We start from the raw sequence: 21,507 nt of genomic DNA, 5'->3' as shown, positions 1-21,507 counted from the left end.
CCCCGAGAGGGAGAGTATTAAAGATAAAGGTAACAGGATAAACAAAGGTGTCCAAAATGTGTGCATAAGTTTAGATTCAACTATGGCTATTTAATTGTTTAGCTTGTTATCTGACTCATCTCAATTTTGCATCCCATGACCAGAACTTGAGCAAATGAACTGTTTTGAATAATTACTCTGAATCTGTCCCTTGGAATTTCCACTGCTTTCCTTAGCCAGTTCTTGTTCTCCAGCTTCCTCATTTTTCCATGCTTTATTTTTATGTGCTAGAGCTGTATTAGAAGGAACTCATTGCAAAACAAGTGTTGTATTCAAATACACAGAACCTCAAATGCTTATGGAACACCTACACTGTATATATAGAAGAATAAGAAAAAATCTATACCCTATAGTACTGATGCATTCATTCTGCTTGTATCTTATTCAGTGGTTCAAGCAATTATTATTGTGTCCATATGGTATGTCAAATACTGTGTTAGCACTTTACATCTGTTCTCTCATTTAACATGGAGTTGCATGATTCCCATTTTACTGATGATGAAACTAAGACTCAGAGAAATTAAGTCTTGCACAAGGTTTTCAGAATAGAAAATTAAAGGCCTAAGACTTAATTTTCCATTAAATATTACCATGTCTGGCTTCTTTATATCATGCAGGCCTCTGTTCGAATGTAATCTCAGAGAATACTTTCCAAATAGCTGCCTCACTCTGTGTTCAATTGTCCTGGCTTATTTTTCATTGTAGTACTTACTATTACATTATTTAAATTTTGTCATTTGTATCTCCCACTAGACTCTGATTCCTGTGAGTTTGAGCTCTTGGCTATATTACTTACTGTTTATTATAACACTATGCATAATACAGCCTGGCACATAATAAGGAGCTGAGCAAATTTTTGTTGAAGGATTGACTCTCAAACCCAAACTCAGCCACTATTCTATGTGGTGTTTCTAATAGGTTAAGAAGATTTCATTTTTTTTTTTAATTTTTTTTTTTAACGTTTATTTATTTTTGAGACAGAGAGAGACAGAGCATGAACGGGGGAGGGGCAGAGAGAGAGGGAGACACAGAATCAGAAGCAGGCTCCAGGCTCTGAGCCATCAGCCCAGAGCCCGACGCGGGGCTCGAACTCAGGGACCGTGAGATCGTGACCTGGGCCGAAGTCAGACGTCTAACCGACTGAGCCACCCAGGCGCCCCAAGAAGATTTCATTTTTAAATGCCCTGATACCAAAGAGTGTGATGCACAGAGCTTGTGAATGCAACGTGCCAAATAATATGTAAACTGCTGGTCCATACTTTTTTAAAATTAGAGTTTAATTTGCATGTAGTAAGATAAATCTTAAGCATGTATGTATTTTTTTAGAAAAATTCCATTTTAATTAAACTGTACAGTCTGAATTATTTCCTCTGACACTGAGGTTAAAAATAGAAATCAATTTCTGCAACCTTCCAAAGCAGCCTTTGAAATGTCAAGGTTTTAAAAATTATTTTATAGCATGAATTTACATATAAATACAAACTGTTCAATGTATTAACTTAGCAATCAATGAGCTTCCATCATGGAGAATATCTGGTACTGGGACAGGCCAGGGCAGAATTCAATTACTGCCGCCTTAGTGGAAGACTTTTCAGCCTTCTCAGCAGTTCATGGGGTGACAGGTCTACAGTCCCTTCTTCACCACTCGGGCTGTCACTGCTGTTGGTACTCTCAGAACTACTGCTCTTCTCCGAATTTTTATTCTTTTGCTTGACTTTGTATTTGTGCTTCCGGTGTTTCTTTTTCTTCTCTTTCCTCCATCTGTGCTCTTTCTTGGTCTTCTGTTTTTCTTTTTTTCTTTTTCTTTTTTTTTTTTTTTATGTTTCTCTTTCTGAGGCGCCTCAAGTTTCTGATGAACATTGGGCCAGAAGATGGGACGTAGTTGTGGGCTGAACACTTCTCTTTCATCTATCTGCATCTTTTGTATCAGAAAGGAAGATGCGGGCTCCTGGAGGGCTGCCAGCTCACTAGCATGTGCCATGGATTATGTTTCCATTCAGTCAGTCTCTTGGGAGCTTTTGAAGTCAGCCTCCCTCGTACCCGCCTGATCATCCTCATTGTCGCCTTGCTCATCCTAAGAGGATGAGGACTTCTCATCGGAGGAGCTGGCAAAGATGGCCTTAAATAAGTCCATGGATGGGCGGCTCCCTTCTCCTTCAGTCTGTGAATCCACACCTTTGCTTACATTCTTATTTGAGAGTGATTCCATCACATGCTCTTCCTCTTTGATTACTAAAGAGCTGGACTCTTGTTTAGGTGGACCAACTTTTGATCTAGCCAAACTTAAAAATTCACTAATGGGATCTTTTTTCTTTTCTTGTTTAGATGTATCCCATCTTGATGGTTTTTGTGATTTGTCGGGACCTCAGTGTTGCGGCCCTTTTTCACTTGCTGCTTGAGTTGTAGGTGAGGAAGTGGTCTCTGGGAGTGTCAGAAAGTTGAAGACTGAGAATTTGTCACATTTCACTCTTGGTAAGCCAACCAAAGTTGAATCTGGATAAGGGTCAGGGACATGAAACCTCATACACAGAAGCTTGTCAGGATGCCACTCAGATGTGTCTCGGGTAAGCTTCCCGAATGGCTTCAGCTTCACAACTGACTGCTTGTCATTGACATCATTCTCTTGGTCTTGAGGGACTTCCACTTGATCTGAATCGTCCTCCTCCTTGGCATGCATGAACCTGGAGGACAAGGTCAAATGGGAAGACACATACAGCAGGGCTGCCCAAGCAAACTTATCCCGCTCGTGGCCTCGCTCCCATTCTGTCATACTGGGGTTCAGACAACGTTCCAGGGCATCTTTCTGGAAGATTCCTATTTATTAAATTAGATTCCCATTTCCTATTTACTAAAAACTCTTCTTATAGTTTTTGTTTTTCTGGATCTTCACGAAAGGTTTGAAGTTGCTGGCTCTTGTGGCGGCTGTCCTACCACTCAATGCCTATGTGCCATGAGCAGGGCCCAACATCCAGAGAGGAGGGCTGGGGTCTGTTGCTTGAGGCCTTCTGGGCCAGACTCCTGGCCTTGAGTTGAGCTGCTTTAAGGTCAGTTACATGCTTCATTTCTTTGATTCTCTCTTTATCTTTTTGGGACAGAAACTCTAACACTGAAGTAGATGAACCTTGAATGGGTGTTTCTCCCAGCAACTCCACCCACTTGGAGGCATTCAGTTGGTGCCTACTGTGTGTCCCTGGGTTAAGCATTGGCTTTCCAGCTGACTCTGACAATACCTGAATTAAGTGGGTGTTCTCTAAGGTTTCAGCTACCACAGGTCTGAAATAATGTACCGGTTGATAGTCTTTTGGCGATTCAAGTGGTGGGGAAGTGTTTTTAGAAGATAAAGGTTTAGAAGCCAAGGAAAATCCATCCAAAATTTTGCTAATGTATCGAAGATCTTTCTTTGATTCTTTCTGACTTCTATACTGCCTGGGTGCTGTCCAGCCATAGAGTCCATCTCCAGGCTCCTCATCTTTCAAAATGGTGTCATATTTGGATAAAGTTTCTGTGGCATAGATGTCATCATCTTCCTTTTCCCAGGGCACCAACACCAAAAGCCTGGCCTGAAATTCCCAGTTTTCTTCCTTTATTCACTCCAGTCTCTCCAAGGAGATTGCTGGCTCCCTCAGGTCCCGCACTGAAAAGATTAAAATGTTTTCCCGAGGTTCTAAACAATGCTTGGTGGGGATCCAGGCCCTTGTAAGCCAATCCATGCACGTTATCTTTAGGTGTGAAATCCACAGGTGTGATGTCTTTGGGTGCAGAGGTCACATTTTCAGGCACATAGTCATTGTCTTCATCCTCAGATACTTCAGAGCCTCCAGGGGGTAATGCACAGCCATAGATTTTTACTCCAGGATCAGGTATTTGTCAGTGAGGTCTTCTCTTTACTCGAGAGCCAATTCCTTGTCCTTCCTTCCAACCCATTTTTCTTAGCAATTCAAAACCAGTACATAATTTTGTTGGTGTTATGAGGTCATCAAGCAGAGTAGCTCCAGGAATAGGGGAGTAGCAGTTGCTAACTGCCTGGCCTTTTCTCATATTCTATCTTTGGTTTCGGAAGCAAAATCATCCATGGTGACAATCGCTTTAGGTGCTATCCCAAATTCAGTAAGATCCTCTTCATCTATAAAGTCTTCAGGATCAAGAACAGATTTGTCTGCTCTGTTCTGTCATGAAGACATGAAGGAAGAGGGCGTCCATCCTTCTTTTGAGCCAACAATGTTGAAGTACCCAGCAGAGAAACCTCCGCTAAAGGCCCCATGAAACTGTTTATACCTTCCTTTTTCATCTCTGACAGTCTGATCCTGAAGAGGAATTGGTTTCTTTGGTCTTTCACCTTGTAGCGGCTCCAGGTCCATCCCATAGCTGACCAAGTCCTCTTCGTTGTCACTGCCCAGCACCACCATCCTGCTCCCTTCTTCAGCATGTGTGTATTTTTACAGATGTTATATGCTTGTGTAACCACTATGCAGGTCAAGATACAGAACATCTTTAGCCCCTGAGGGAAGTCTCTTTTATTACCTCCCAGTTGATATCCCATCTCCCAGAGGTAACTTTTTTGACTACTGTCACATAAATTAGTTTGCTGGTTCTTGAGTTTTATATAAATGTAATCTGTAGGTTGTACTTTTGCATTTATAATCTTTTAGATAAATGCAAATCATCTGTTGGATAATATTTTGGAGATTTATCTATGTTGTATATTTCAGTAGTTTATTCTTTTTTTATTATTGTGTCATGTTCCATTGTATGAATATACCACAATTTGTTTATCCATTTATTTATTTTTTTTTTAGAGAGAGGGTGAGTGTGAGTGGGAGAGGGGCAGAAAAAGAAGGAGAGAGAGGGGGAATCCCAGGCAAATTCCATGCTGTCAGCACAGAGCCCAACATGGGGCTTGATCTCATGAAGTGTGAAATCATGACCTAAGCCAAAATCAAGAGTTGGACACTTAACCGACTAAGCCACCCAGTTGCCCCCCCATTTACCTTAAAAAAAAATTTTTTTTTAATATTTATTTATTTTGGAGACACAGAGAGTGTGAGTGGAGGAGGGGCAGAGAAAGAGGGAGACACAGAATCTGAAACAGGCTCCAGGCTCTGAGCCCAATGCAGGGCTCAAACCCATGAACCATGAGATCATGACCTGAGCCGAAGCTGCTCAACCAACTGAGCCACCCAGACGCGCCCCCCCACGCCCCATTTACCTTTTGATGGATGATGTTCAGAATATTGCTAGTTTTTGACTATTAGAAATAAAGCTGCTATAAACATTCCTGAACAAATTTTTATAGACACACACACTCAATATGTTATTTTGGGGAGGATATACTTAGAAGTGGAATTGCTGCATTATAAGGTACATGTATGTTTAGTTTCCTTTTTTACCTTTTGTATATCATGGATACAATCCTTTATCAGATGTATCAGACATACAGACTACAAACATATTCTCTCAGTTTGTAATTTGCCTATTCAATTTCCTGATGTGTTTTGATAATAGAAGTTCTGAGTTTAATGAAGTCAAATTTATCAACTTTGTCTTTTAAAGTTAGCACTTTTTTTTTGTCATGTTTAAGGAATCTTTGCCTACCCCAAAGTTGTGAAATTACTTTCCTTTGTTTTCTTCTAGAGATTTATTTTTACATTAAGGTCTGTGATCCACCTTGAATTAATTTTTGGGTTTGATGTAAGGTAGGGTTTACTGTTTTTTCTGTATGAATTTGTAATTTTTGAAGCACCATCTAATGAAAAAGACTATTATTTCCCTGCCGAATTGTACTGATACTTTTGTTATAAACCAAGTGAGTCTGTATGTAGAGGTGCATTTATAGACTCTGATTTGTTACATTGGTGTTTGTCTATCCTTGTACCAACACACCAGTCTTAATTGTGCAAGTCTTGAATTCTGATAGTATAAGTCTTCCAACTTTTTCGTCTTTAAGATTGTCATGGCTATTTTAGGTTCTTTGTATTTCCATATAAACCTGAGATTCAGCCTGTCAGTATCCACCAAATATTCCTGCTGGACTTTTGATTGGGTTTGCACTGAATCTACACATCAAATTGGGAGAAACTGACATCACAATATTCATGCTTTTGATTCATAAACATGATAGCTCTGCATTTATTTAGGTCATTTTTAATTACTCTCTATAGTATGAACTTGCAATATTTTATAGTTTTCAATATTAGCCTTATGTAATTTTTCTTAAGTTTTTTCCCAGATATTTTTATTCTGCTGTAAGGGATATTTTTAAAAATTAAATTTTCTGATTGTTTTTTGCTGGTATATAGAAATATGATTTTTTAAAATGTGTTGACCTTATATCTAGAGAGCTTATCAATAAGCTTCACTTATTGATTCTAGTAGTTGATGTATTTTTGGATTTCTGCCTTTACAATCATATACATATAATATAAATATTCTTTGCAATCATATATATGATATAAACATATATCTTACAATATATAAATGAAAAACATCTTACTTTTGTTTTGAATATTATGCCTTTTGTTTCCCTTTCTGATTTTATAGCACTGTCTAGGGCCTTTAGCACAATGGTGAATACATGGTTGTGGATATCCTCATCCTGTCTTTGACCCTGGGGAGAAAGCTGTGCCTATTTCACCGTTGCTAATGATGTAGCTATAGGGTTTATTAGTAGGTAATCTTTTTAAGATCAAGGATGTTTTCTTCATTTCTACTTTGTTGATTTTTTTTCTAAAATCATGAAAAGTATATTTGGTTTTATCAAATGTGCTTTCTTCACCTATTCTAATGATTGTACTTTCTCACCATTTTTTTATTCTGTTAATGTTAATCACACTGATGGAATTTTTAAATGTTAAACTATCCTTTTATTTCTGGAATAAGCCACTCTTGCTTAAGATGTATCATGAGTTTTTTTTTTTTTTTTTTTTATCCCTGGAATCCTATTTATTGATATTTATAAAGGATTTTTACATCCATAGTCAAAGGAGATACTGTCCCCCCACTCCCAAGGGAGATGCTGGCTTATAATTGTTCTTTTTGTAATTTTTCTTTTTCTGTTTTTAGGTTTTGGTATCAATGTTTTGCTGCTTTTAAAAACTGAGCTTAGAAGTGTTTCCTCTTTTTTTTCTGTTCTCTGGAAGAGATTGTGTAAATTTGGTATTATTTCTGCTGTAAATATTTGGAAGAATTCACCATTAAAGCCAGGTGGGCCTGGTATTTTCTTTTCTTCTTTAAAATTTTTAATTACAGTATAGTTAGCATACAGTGTTATATTAATTTCAGGTATACAATATTGTGATTCAGTAATACATTACACAATGCTTATCATGATAAGTGGACCTTTAATCCCCATCACTTATTTCACCCATCTCTCCACTAACCTCCCCTCTGGAAACCATCAGTTTGTTCTCTGTAGTTAAGAGTCTGCATTTTTTTTTTGACATTTTAAGTTTTTATTTTAATTCCAGTTAGTTAATACACAGTGAAATATTAGTTTCAGGTGTGCAGATAAGTGATTCTACACTTACATATAACACCTGGTACTCATCACAACAAGTGCACTCCTTAATCTCCATCACCAGTTTCACACATCCCCCTACCCATCTCCCCTCTGATAATCATCAGATTGTTCTTTATAATTAAGAGTCTATTTCTTGGTTTCTCTCTCTCTTCTTCCCCCTCCTTGCTCATTTGTTTTGTTTCTTAAATTATACATATGAGTGAAATCATATGGTATTTGTCTTTTGTTGACTAACTTATTTTGCTTAACATTATACTCTCTAGCTCCTTCCATGTCATTACAAATGGCAAGATTTCATTTTTTTTTTATAGCTGAGTAATATCCCAGTGTGTGTGTGTGTGTGTGTGTGTGTGTGTACATATATGTATATATATGTGTTTGAGTGTATATATATATATGTGTGTATATGTGTGTGTGTGTATATATATATGTGTATATATGTATATATATACACATATATATATACATACACACACATATACACATATATACATATATATATATATATATATATATATATATATATATATATATACACACACACACCACATCCTCTTCACCCATTCATCTATAGATGGACACTTGGGCTGCTTCCATAATTTGCCTATTGTTGATAATGCTGCTATTGTAGGGGTGCATGTATCCCTTTGGATTAGTGTTTTTGTATTCCTTGGGTAAATACTCAGTAGTGCAATTGCTGGATCATAGGGTCATTTATTTTTGAGAGAGACAGAGAGACAGAGTGCAAGCTGGGGAGGGGCACAGAGAGAGGGAGACACAGAATCTGAAGCAGGCTCCAGGCTCCGAGCTGTCCGTACAGAGCACAATGTGGGCCTCTAACTCATGAACCATGAGATCACGACCAGAAGCTGAAGTTAGACACTCAACTGACTGAGTCACCCAGGTGCTCTGAATTTTTTTTTTCTTTTAGCACTTTGAATATATTGGCCCATTACATTTTGGCCTCCTAAGTTTCTGATGAGAAATTTGCTAATAATCTCATTGGGAATCCCTTGGATATGATGTGTCACTTCTCTCTTGCTACCTTCAAGATTCTTTGTCTTTGTCTTTCAAAAGTTTGCTTATATTGTGTCTCAATGTGAATCTCTTCTTTTTTTAATTAATTAATTAATTTTTAATTTACATCCAAGTTAGTTAGCATTTAGTGCAATAATGATTTCAGGAGTAGATTCCAGTAATTCATCTCCCAGGTATAACACCCAGTGCTCATCCCAACAAGGGTCTTCCTTAATGCCCCTTACCCATTTGGACCATCTCTCCCACAGCCCTTCCAGCAACCCTCGGTTTGTTCTCTGTATTTAAGAGTCTCTTATGTTTTGTCCCCTCCCTGTTTTTATATTATTTTCACTCCCCTTCCCTTATGTTCATCTGTTTTGTATCTTAAATTCCACATATGAGTGAAGTCATATGATATTTGTCTTTCTCTGACTGACTTATTTCGCTTAGCATAATACCCTCTAGTTCCATCCATGTTGTTGCAAATGGCAAGATTTCATTCTTTTTTGATTGCCAAGTAATATTCCAAGTAAAATATATATATATATATATATATATATATATATATATATATATATACATATACCACATCTTCTTTATCCATTCATCTGTCGATGGACATTTGGGCTCTTTCCATATTTTGGCTATTGTTTATAGCACTGCTATAAACACTGGGATGCATGTGCCCCTTCGAAACAGCACACCTGTATCCCTTAGATATATACTTAGTAGTGTGATTGCTGGGTCATAGTGTAGTAGTGTGAGTCTCTTCCAAGATGTTTATATTCATGTCTTTCATCAAATTTGGGACATTCTCAGCCATTATTTTTCAAATCTTCTCTCTTCCCTTTTTTCTGTTTCATTTCATTCTTAGACTCCCACAATGCATATGTCAGTTGGCCTGAAGGTGTCCAAAAGGTCACAGGCTCATTTTACTTTCCTTTCATCTTTTTCTTTCTGTCTCTCACACTCAATAATGTCTATTGTTCTATCTTCAAGTTCCCTTTTCTTTCTTCTGCCTATTTAAAGCTATTGTTGAATTCCTCTAGTGAATTTTTCATTTCAGTTACTGTATGTTTCAGCTTCAGAATTTCTTTTTGATTTCTTTTTAGGTTTTCTGTATCTTTGTTGATATTCCCATTTTGTTCATGTATTATTTTATTGACTTTCTCCATGTCTTTCTTTAGTTTTTAGGGTATCTTTAAGGCTCTTATTTTAAAGTCTTTGTCTAGTAGATCTGTCATCAGGTCTTTTCATGGACAGTTTCTGTTGATTTATTTTTTTCCTTCACTGGGACATATTTTCCTGTTTCTTTATATTCTTTATATGTGAGTTTTGTTGTTGAAAATTGGACGTTTGACTCTAACAACATGATAACTCTGGAAATCAGATACTCCTTATCAAGGTTTGCTGTTTTTTGTTTTTGTGTGTAGTGTTTCTTTCTTTTTTTGGAGTGTTGAAGGCTGTTTCTGTGCTGAGGATCAACCTAAGGAGCTAACTTAAGGTCTTCTTAGGTCTTTTCTGAGCCTTTGTTTTTCCGTAGGCATGTGTAGTGACCTTCTGATTTCTTCCATACATGCAGTTGCTTTTGAATGTCCTAGTCTTTAATGTTGGCTGTCAACAGGAGAACAAGAGAAAAATGAAGGGGGAAGAAAACAGGTAGCTTGCCCTTTAATTTCCTGGAAGGTACTTCAGCAGGACAAGAGGCTTGTAATATTGAGGGGAGGTGCAACAATGATGATTGCCTACCTTTTTGCACCTCTTGATCAGAAGGAGAAATAAGAGCATAGAACCCTAATTTTAAGAGGACAGGGACCTTTTTGCCTGTTCTGGCTCCCAAAAGATGTGTGGAGTCTGTTACCCGAACATATGCAAAGCTGCCTGCCATGGGGCTGAGGGTGGGAGGATGGGTAGTGACTACTAAGAGCTGAAGTTGAAAATTAACTGCAATTTACTGTCCAAGCCTTCCTCTGAAAATGCAAGCCTTCTATAGAATACAGAATTCCAAAATAGTTGCTTCATATAGGTTCTGCATTGTCTAGGTGGAGAGACAGATTCCTGGTGCTTCCTACTCAACCACCTTCCTAGAATCCTCTCCACTTGATTACTATTTATTTATTTATTTATTTATTTATTTATTTATATTATTATTTTTTAATGTTTATTTATTTTAGACAGAGAGACAGAGCACAAGCAGGGTTGGGGCAGAGAGAGAGGGAGACAGAATCCAAAACAGGCTCCAGGCTCTGAGCTGTCAGCACAAAGCCTGACACGGGTCTCAAACTCACAAACCATGAGATCATGACCTGAGCCGAAGTTGGACACTTAAGTGAATGAGCCACCCAGGCGCCCCTCCATTTGATTACCTTTTAAAGAGATTGCAATAGTAAGATAAGAAAAAAATCTTTATACCTACCTATGTGTTACTATTTTTGTTGCTCTTCATTCCTTTGTAAAATTCAGATTTCTATTAGGTATTATTTTTTCTACATGAAGGACTTCCTTTTTCTTAAGATTTGTTAGTGAGGATTCTCTTAACTTTTGTATCTCTGAATAAAGTCTGCATTTCCTTAATTTTTGAAATATATTTTTTATGGGTAAAGAAATTTAGGTTGACAGATTTTTCTTTTAGCCCTTTGAAGATGTTGTCCACTCTTTTCCAATTTACCATTTTCAACAAGAAATTCACTGCCATACTTATCATGATTCCTTTGTGAGTAGGAAGTTTTTTCTTTCTGGCTGCTCTTAAATTTTTTTCTTTTTTATTGGTTTTAAGCAATTCTTTCTTTTTCTTTCTTCTTTCTTTCTTTCTTTCTTTCTTTCTTTCTTTCTTTCTTGTTTAAAGCAATTTGAATATGATATATACTAGTGTAAATTTCTTCTTCTTTTTCTTCTTATCCTCCTTTTCCTCCTCCTCTTCCTCTTCCTCCCCCTCCCCCCTCCTCCCCCTCTTCCTCCTCTTCCCCTCCTCTCCTTCCTCCCCCTCCCCCTCCTCTCCCTCTTCCCCCTTCTTCTTCTTCTCCCCCTCCCCCTCCCCCCTCCTCCTCCCCCCCCTCCTCCTCCCCCCCCTCCTCCCCCCCCCTCCTCCTCCTTCCTTCTTCTTCTTCTTCTTCTTCTTCTTCTTCTTCTTCTTCTTCTTGATGTTCAATGAACTTCCTGGATCTATGGGTGTATTATATTCATTACAATTGGAAAAATTTTGCAAATTATTTATTAAAATATTTTTTTCTGTATCTACCTTTCTCCCTTCTTATTCAGGGATTCCAATTATATTTGTCTTCTTGAAGTTGTCCCACAGCTCACTGATACTCTGTCCATTTTTTTTCAGTCTTTTTTCTGTATACTTCATCATGGATTTTTTTTATTTCTATGTCTTCAAGTTCACCAGTCTTTGCTCTGTCACTAATCCCATCCAATATATTTTTCATCTAAGGCATTATAGTTTTCATTTCTAGAAGTTTACTTTGGATCTTTAAAAAAATGTCTTCATTGTCACTACTTAACATGTTCAATCTTCTTGAACACATGAAATACTAAAGTAACAACTGTTTTAATGTCTTTGTCTACTAATTCTATTATTTTTCAGGGGACCCTTGAGGATCTCTGGAGCTCTTTCTATGTGTGTGTGTGTGTGTCTCTTCTCTGAGCACTGTGTCCTGAAAACTTTGTTCAGGCAGTCGGCTGGGGTAATAGTTGAGCTTACCTCAGTTTTTTTCTATTTCTCAGGGATTCCTTTGTTATGTGATGCCTTATTTTGATTTTCTTGTGATATATTTTATTTCTACATGCTGTAAGCCTCAGATGATGTACTTATTGTTGCTTTTCATAGTTAATAATCTTTTATTTTTATCCATTAACATATCATCCCTAGAGCTATTCATTCTTTCTTGCACTTTCATGTTACATTTGGGATCATTTTTCTTTAATCTGAAGTACATTCTCATCTTTTATCTTGGATTTTATTTGTCTGAGAAATTTTAAAAATTTTGTCTTTGGTTTTGAATGATATTTCCTCACTATAGTATTCTAGCTTTAGTTTTTTTATTTCATAACTTTAAAGATATCACCCCATTGTCTTGTGCTTTCATATTTTTGTTGTGAAGTCAGTGTTATTTCTTTCATTGTTTTTTTCTGTGGATGTTTTTAAGATTATCTTTTTATCTTTAGTTTCATTGGTTTGACTATGACATGCATAGAGGTAGTTTCCTTTATATATTTCCTGTTTGAGCTTACTAATCTTGAAGCTGTGGTTAATATTGTTCATTAGTTTCATAACTTCTCAGCCATCATTTCTCAAATGACTATATATTTCTCTTTTCTCTCTCTTCCTAGAGCTTCATTTGTCTCACATTTCTCTTACTCTCTTAGGTCCTTTTTTTTAATGTTTTTTTGAGAGAGAAATAGAGAGAGAGAGAGCACAAGCAGGGGAGGGGCAGAGAGGGAGACAGAGGATCTGAAGCAGGCTCTGTACTGAGAGCAGAGAGCTCAATGCAGGGCTTGAACTCAGAAACCATGAGATCATGACCTGAGCTGAAGTCAGAAGCTTAACCACGCAGAGCCTCTCTTTGGTTCTTTTTACCCATTTTTCTATTTGAGTTTCAACTTGGATACTTTCTTCAAGTTCATTAATTGTGCCAGGTGTTATTTTCAGACTCCTGTTAAAATCCCCCAGTGGGTTCTTTATTTTTTAGTTTACTTATGAATTATTTATTTAAGCTTGCTTCCCCCAGAACTCTGGGTTACTTCTTTAAAGAAATTCTCATTGAGATATATTTTATATACAACCAACTACACCCATTAAAGAGTAAATTTTGATGACTTTTGACAGTTGTATATTCCTGTGAAACTGCCACCATACTCAAGATACAGAATATCTCCGTCACCCCCAAAGATTTCTCATGCCCCTTTGCATTTTATCTCTTTATCTGATCCTGACCCTAGCCAATCACTGATTTGTTTGAGTAACTCTAAATTAGTTTGCTTTTTCTAAAATTTTATATAAACGGGGTCACATAGTGTACTCTTTGTGTCTCATTTCTGTCAGTTAATATAGTGATTTGGAGGTTCATCCATGTTGTTGCCTGTATCTGTAGTTCATTCTTTCTATTACTGAATAGTGTTACATTGTATGGATAGACTTACCTGTTGTTTATCCAGTTACCATTTGATGGACACATGGGTCATATCACGTTTTTGTCTCTTGTGAATAAACCTGCTATGAATATTTATGTATAACACTCTGTGTGAACATGTGTTTTTATTTTCCTTAGTTGAAATTGTAATAAACTGCTAGTTTTTCAAAGTACATTGAATCACTTTACATTCTCTTCTGTAGAATGTAAGTTCCAGTTGCTCCACATCTTTGCAAATGCTTGGTATTATCAGTCTTTTTAAAATTATGGTCATTCTGATATTGTAGTGCTACCTCATTGTGGTTTTAATGTGTGTTTCCCTAATAACCAGTGATGTTGAGAATCTTTTTATCTGCTTATTAGCTATTTGTATATTGGCTTTGTAAATTTATATTCAAATATTTTGTCCATTTAAAAATTTGAGCTGTCTTATTGAGTTTAGGAAGATTTAAAATATGTATATTCTGATAGGTGTTGGTAAGGATGTGGAAAAAGGGGAAGCCTCTTACATTGTTAGTAGGAATGCAAACTGGTGCAGCCACTCTGGAAAACAGTATGGTGTTTCCTCAAAAAAGTTAAAAATAGAATTACCCTACAATCCAGCAATTGTACTAGTAGGTATTTACCCAAAGGATACAAAAATACTAATTCGAAGGGATACATGCACTTGTTTATAGCGTTATTATGTTTATAATTGTTTATAGCATTATTAACAGTAGCTACATTATGGAAAAAGCCCAAATGTCCATCAACTGATGAATGGATAAAGATGTGACACACACACACACACACACACACACACACACACACTACAATATTACTCAGCCATAAAAAAGAATGAAATCTTGCCATGTGCAATGACATGGATAGAGCTGGAGTGTATTATGCTAAACGAAATAAGTCTGAGAAAGACAAATACCACACGATTTCACTCATATGTGGAATTTAAGAAACAAAACAAACAAACATGGGGGGAGAAAAAGACAAAAATCAATAAACAGAATCTCAACTATAGAGAATGAACTGATGGTTACTAGAGGGGAGGTGGGTGGGAGGATGTGTTAAATAGGTGATGGCGATTCAAGAGGGCACTTGTAATGATGTGCACCAGGGGTTGTATGGAAGTGTTGAATCACTGAATTCTACATCGGAAACTAATATTACACTGTATGTTAACTAACTGGAATTTAAATAAAAACTTGAGGGAAAAAGATATATCCTGTATGCCAGTTGCCAGATGTTTGTAATGTGAATATTTTTTTCTTGTCCTGTGTCTTTGTTTTTCATTTCTTAATGGTGTTTTTTGAAGAGCAAAACTTTTAAATTTTGATGAAGTCCCATTTATTACATTTTTGCTTTTATAATTCATGCTTTTTATGTCCTAAGAAATATTTGCTTAACCTGAAGATCACACAATTTCTCTCTTATGTTTTATTTTGGAAGCTTTATAGTTTTTACCTCTAGATTTAGCTCTCTGATCCATTTTAAATTAATCTTTGTGTACTGTGTGAGGTGAGTTGGCTAACCAACTTAACTCACATTGCCTAAAGGCATCTACATTTCAGTTCTTTTCAGAACTTGTTTATTGATCAGTAGTCTTCATTTAAAAAAATAATCAAGAAGTATTCCTTTGTAGAATATACGTTTTGTTTTGCCTATGTAGAATGGCATAATATAATGGTAAAATTGGACAAGTAACTGTAAGTTTAGAATTTTTGGAAGCCAAAAACCCTTTCTCATTTTGTTTTTCCCCATTGTTTCTTTTAAAATATGGGAATTGGGGGCACCTGGGTGGCTCAGTCATTTAACATCTGACTCTTGATTTTGGCTCAGGTCATGCCCTACATTGGGCTCTACACTGAGCCTGCTTGGGATTCTGTCGCTCCCTCTCTCTCTGCCCCTTCCCTACTCTCTCTCTCTTTCAAAATAAAGTTAAAAAAATATGGGAATTGGGGCACCTGGGTGGCTCAGTCAGTTATGCATTTGGCTCTTGATTTCGGCTCAAGTCATAATCTTATGGTTCGTGGGTTTGAGTCCCACATTGGGCTCCACGCTGACAGTGCAGAGCCTGCTTGGGATTCTCTCTCCCTCTCTTTGCCTTTCCTCTACTTGTGCTCTCTCTCTCTGAAAATAAATAAATAAACTAAAAAAAAATAAAATATGTAAATTATTTCTATTAGTATTTGTCATCATTAAACACATCTATTTGTTTGTCACATCTATTAAACATGAGAAAGTCCTATTGTGTGACTTTTATCCTGTAGATAGGCCAGGCAGAATGGTGATAGTGTGCTGTCTATTACTTGATTTGTTTTTAAATAGTCTGATTTGATCAGACTTGCTCTATTTCTTCCTTGGGTTATCATTTCATAGCTTAGGCTCAAAATATTCTCATTTGTCACACTAACTCACCTTTTTTTTCAGTTGTGTTGCATCTTTGCCACGTCATCTGTCAAAGTTTATAAACAGTGGTCACTGTCAGTGATATTAATCATCCTGTGGCCAGCCTTCCCATGGCTAGCACTTATCCGTTTAATCATTTGGTAGGTTTCCTTCATCTCCCTCAGCAATTTTTCTGACTTTAGTTGCCATATGACATATGGATTCCTTATGCCATGTAATGAAATATGGAGAATAGAATACTCTGTGAGTGATCAGTCCATCATCTTATTCCCAGGCCTTCAGGAAACATCTACATCTTCCAAATAAATCCCAAATCTCTTTGCTTGTCATTCAGACAAATCATCTTAGTTTTAAGTAATGTTCCTTGTCTTGTACTCCCATTACATTGTCTTCATACCTCTAATATGAGGGTTAGCGTGTCTTTATAATAGAGATGCAGTATGCAAGCTCTTAATTTATATCATGTCAAGTCTAAGTAAAGCTGAAGAGAATACAATAAAACCTTGGATTGTGAGTAACTGGTTCTGTGAGTGTTCCTCAAGACGAGCAAATATTCTTAATAAATTTTAACTTGATAGGGGCACTTCGGTGGCTCAGTCAGTTAAGTGTCTGACTTTGGCTCAGGTCATGATCTCATGGTTTGTGGGTTTGAGCCCTGTGTTGGGCTCTGTGCTGACAGCTCAGAGCCTGGAGCCTGCTTCGGACTCTGTGTCTCCCTCTCTCTCTGCCCCTTGCCTGCTCATACTCTCTCTCTCTCTCTCTCTCTCAAAAATAAACATTAACAAATAGAAATTAAAAATTTTAACTTGATAAAGGAGTGAGGTCTTGCAATACGAGTAGTACATGACACTGAACATCACATGATCAGAACTGAGCCAATGGTTCATGAAATTCACTTTGATATACAAGTGCTTTGGTTTAGAAGCATGTTTCCAGAATGAATTATGCTCACAAACCAAGGTTTTACTGTAATTTAAATGTAAACACTTCAGTTTTAATGACTAGTCCTGTAGTTAGGGTTTAGTCAGAGAAGCAGAAGCCCCATGAATGATGAAGAATATGGGATTGTTATGGTCATTAGCCCTTACATAATTGTAAGGTCCGGTTAGGCAGTCTATGTCTGGTGTTCGGCCTGAAGTCAGCAGGGACAACAGTCAGGAAGGAAAGATGGTCATGAAATGGGGGAGAATAAAAATAGCTTAGGATTGGTGAGAAAAAGCTGGAACCCATGAGGGCAAATTAGAACCTGTGAGGACAAATTGGGACTTGCATTTGTCTCTCATTGTATCTAACCCTCAGTGATAAATGTCATCTGTAGGATAAGGTGGTGCCTATGGCCACACTGATGAACATGCACTTAGTGTAGAAGAGCTAACAGAGAAGATCTGATGGGAGCCAGAGAGCTGCAGCCAGGCTGCTGGCCCGTGCCTACATGGTGAGCCAGCAGATCAGCGCCAGGCTCTACAATGATTTTCAGAGCACAAAAATGTCTTCTGCTTTACTTCTGCCTTTCAGATCTCACACAAATGTCTCTTTTTACTAACCCTCACATAGAATCATACGGAGAAGGGTATTTTGGGAAATGCAGTTCCATCTTAGCTAAGTTAATGTGGTAGAAAGCGACCACAAGTACACTTCTTAAAGCAGCCCTGGAGTAGGCAAGGGATTGAAGATATGTATCTGGTGCATTTTCAGTCTGTCTCAGTTCCCCAGTATCTGTCATAGTGTAAGCATCTGACAGTGTTGAGTGCAGTTCCACTATTTGGTTGAATTTTTCAGACAAGACTGCTTTTTAATCATAAGCCAATTGCTTCATTACATGATCATAAGAAAGTGATCTGACCTAAAGCTGGAGGAAAAACTGGCTGTATTAGGTCTGTAAACCAAGAGATGTTATGTGGATCTCTAACATAGGGCCTTCCTCAGAAGGTATTTCTAGAGTGATTTTGCCCATTGGTTGAATTTTCAATTTGCACTTTGACTTTCGAACTCTTCCTGATTTTAGAATCTTCTTTATTTTTTAAGTTTATTTATTCATTGAGAGAGAGAGAGAGAGAGAGAGAGAGAGAGAGAGAGCTTGAGCAGGGGAGGGGCAGAGAGACAGAGAGAGCAAGAGGGAGAGAGAGAGAATCCCAAGCAGGCTCTGCGCTGTCAGTGCAGAGCCTGATGCGCGGCTCAATCCCATGACCCTGAGATCATGACCTGAGCTGAAACCAAGAGTCAGACACCTAACTGATTGAGCCACCCAGGTGCCCCAGAACCTTCTTCAATAAATATTTGTCAAATGGCAAATGAATTGTGTACTTCTCATGTGTGGGGATTTTCTTCTGCTGTATTCCTCTTACCAACTAGCAAAGTACATGACACGTATTAGATACCTAATAGATGTGGGTTAAACTATTTATTGCAAATTCTTATTCTGTGTTGTATAATATGAAAACAAGAGTATTATAAGTGTGTTTTTTTTTAAATTTATTTTTGAGACAGAGAGAGACAGAGCATGAACGGGGGAAGGGCAGAAAGAGAGGGAGACACAGAATCGGAAGCAGGCTCCAGACTCTGAGCCATCAGCCCAGAGCCCGACGCGGGGCTCGAACCCACGGACTGCGAGATCGTGACCTGAGCTGAAGTCGGACGCTTAACCGACTGAGCCACCCAGGCGCCCCACAAGTGTTTTCTTTTTTAACAGATTTCCAAGTGGCCCTTAATATGAGCCACTGAATATTGTGTATGCTTTGGGGTCTGGGTAAAGGTAACTGCTCATTTAGTGTGGGTTTTACAAGGCAAGTTGAAGCTTACAGAAAAGTATGTGTATATTAAAGTACTTTGGAAAATATTGGCCCAGTTTATTTCCTTCAGTATTTTTCATAAATCCATGCACTCTGCCGGTACCTCTCTCTGTCCTCTGTTTCTCTTTCTATGGCAAATTACCTTTAAAATATTACTAAGATAATCCATGTCTAAACAGTAAATAAAGGAGAAATGTGAACATAAAAGTTCTCTGAACTCCCTCTCCACACAGGATTTCACACTATCCAGAAATAATCACTGCTAATACTTTTATGTATCTTTCCTCAAATATTCTATGAATTTATAAACATGTATATGAATATACATACATATTTATATGTGTATGCATACTTGAAGCAAGTAGTATCATATTATTAATACTATTCTGCAACAAGTTTTCACTTAATGTATCTTGAAACTTTTTAAAAATCACCACATAAAGTTACAGCTTTCTTTTAAGCAAACTCTTCAAAATGTATTCCAAAGTACATTGTACAATTTAACTGGTTCCCTGTGATAGTTATCTTAAATTCTAAGATTAGCATTACAAATAATGTTACATATACATATATCTTTGTTTGTATCATGCAGGTATATCCAAAGAGCAAATCCTAACTAGTAGAATTGCATGGTGTGCCTGAGCTTTGTTACCAACTAAAGGTTATGTTTTTTCAGGATATATAATGTTTATAGTTCATTGAAAGTTGCTAGTAAACATTGGGTCACATGTATCTCCACAGCTTCTTTTGGCAGGAGACCTTTGGTAAAAGGAAAAGATGTCGAAAGAAAGGTCTTTGCCTTTATCAATTGTAGATCTGCCTTTGGTCATCTATAATTCACTAATAATTAGCAATTGTTCATAATGATTTCATTTCATAATCACTTCATTTTTTTGAAACTGAAGATAACTTTTTGAGAGACTAAAAGCATCATCACCATGCTTAACTCAATCTAATCTATTATTCTAAGAAACTAATGTATTTCTACACTTTCATTATTTTCTTAAGATTGAATAATAATGCTGATATGACCACTAAAAATTAGCTGACTCAGCAGTTGTCAAGACAACTGTCACAAAAGTTTGCCCATTGTTTACTGCTGATCCATTCAACAATATTCCCTGCTTATTTCCCCGAAGGATTTGAGACAGCTTATTCTGCAAAGACAAGTGCTTGAAGTCTAAACACCATCATAGACCAAGGGCAAAAGGCAGGTGTAAAAGAGAGAGTGGGAGGAAATTATTTCCCCAAGAAATTAGCTTATGAAAGGCCCCAAACCTAGTTCTTAAGGTAGAGAGAGAAAGGCTGAGTTATGGAGTTTGTCATTTTCTAGCACAGAAGTTCTCAGTCTTATTAGACACAATGGTTCTCTTTCATAACAAGTATTTTATCTGAATGCCTTGTTACCATCTTGAAACGAGGTTTATGGATAGCACAGCTTATTTACTCCAACCATTTAAAAATGAATATGAAGTCAGAATTCTTGCATAATGTAAGTAATGTATAGTAAAATAATATGTATTTTGGCATATATGTCCAGGCATGACTATACTGGAAGGCAGAGGAAGTTACCACATGCTTATACCAACAGAAAGAATCACTATGAATGCTGCAGCTACAAACGCAGCCTGGTTGAGATGTGTTGGCTACTCAGCTACCATCCACATTGATGTGATGATTACAGTTTTCCTAAATAGTGAAGAATTCTCCTTAAATCCTGAAAAAAAAAAGGTGTAATTTTTCCCCAGTTTACTTGGATTTTGAATTTCTAGGAAATTAAGTGATAGTGAAATTAAGCAGAAACTTCTTTGTATTTACATGCAAAGTGGATTTTTTTCTAGGTTCATAAATAGTCTTTTTTTCCTTACATGGAAATCTGATGAGATATTCAAACACAGTGCAGAATGTGGAACCGTCTTCACTGTACAGGACTGTCCTATACACTGCGGACCATCAGGGACCCCTGGTCTCTGTTCATAGTAAATGCCAGAAATTTCTCCTCCCCACTACCATTGCAAGAGTCAGTCACTTTGGAAATCTGATGGGCATTATGTGTTAAAATCTGCATTTCCCATGACCCAGTAATCTACTCTTAGTTATATATACACATCATAAATGAATATGTATGTGCATCAGAAGTTTTGTTCAAGAATGTTTGCAGCAACATTATTCCTAATAGCCCCAAATGGAAATAACTCACATATTCCCTCAACAGCAGAATGGATCAACAAATTGTGCCATATTCATACATATGCAACAATGAAAATGAACAAATTGCTAGTACAGAAACCATGGAGAAATCTCACAAACATAATGTTGAGTGACAGAGCCACACACAAAATAACACATACTATATAAATTCTGAAAGTTCAAACACAGGCAAAACAGATTTATAGTATCTTCTGGAATAATGCCTGGAGGGAGAATGAGGCATTTCAGTGCTGATAGTGCCCCTGTCCTTCCTTTCTTCCTTCCCACCCTCCTTCTTTCCTTTCCTCTCCTTCCTTCCTTTCTTTCTTTCTTTCTTTCTTTCTTTCTTTCTTTTTCTTTCTTTCTTTCTTTCTCTCTTCCCTCCCTCCCCCTTCCTTTTTCCCCTTCCTTCCTTTTCTTT

The 21,507-nt window shown here is 37.2% G+C and overlaps 1 pseudogene; it reads right to left on the bottom strand.

The window, feature by feature from the left end:
• Positions 1-1,556: 1,556 nt before the first annotated feature.
• Positions 1,557-4,445, bottom strand: LOC102953497 (annotated as a pseudogene).
• Positions 4,446-21,507: the final 17,062 nt, after the last annotated feature.

The sequence above is a fragment of the Panthera tigris genome, chromosome D1 (genome assembly GCF_018350195.1).
Source record: "Panthera tigris isolate Pti1 chromosome D1, P.tigris_Pti1_mat1.1, whole genome shotgun sequence".
NCBI lineage: Eukaryota > Metazoa > Chordata > Mammalia > Carnivora > Felidae > Panthera > Panthera tigris.
The sequence above is the reverse complement of the archived record's forward strand: the minus strand, read 5'-3'. Positions and strand labels throughout refer to the sequence as shown.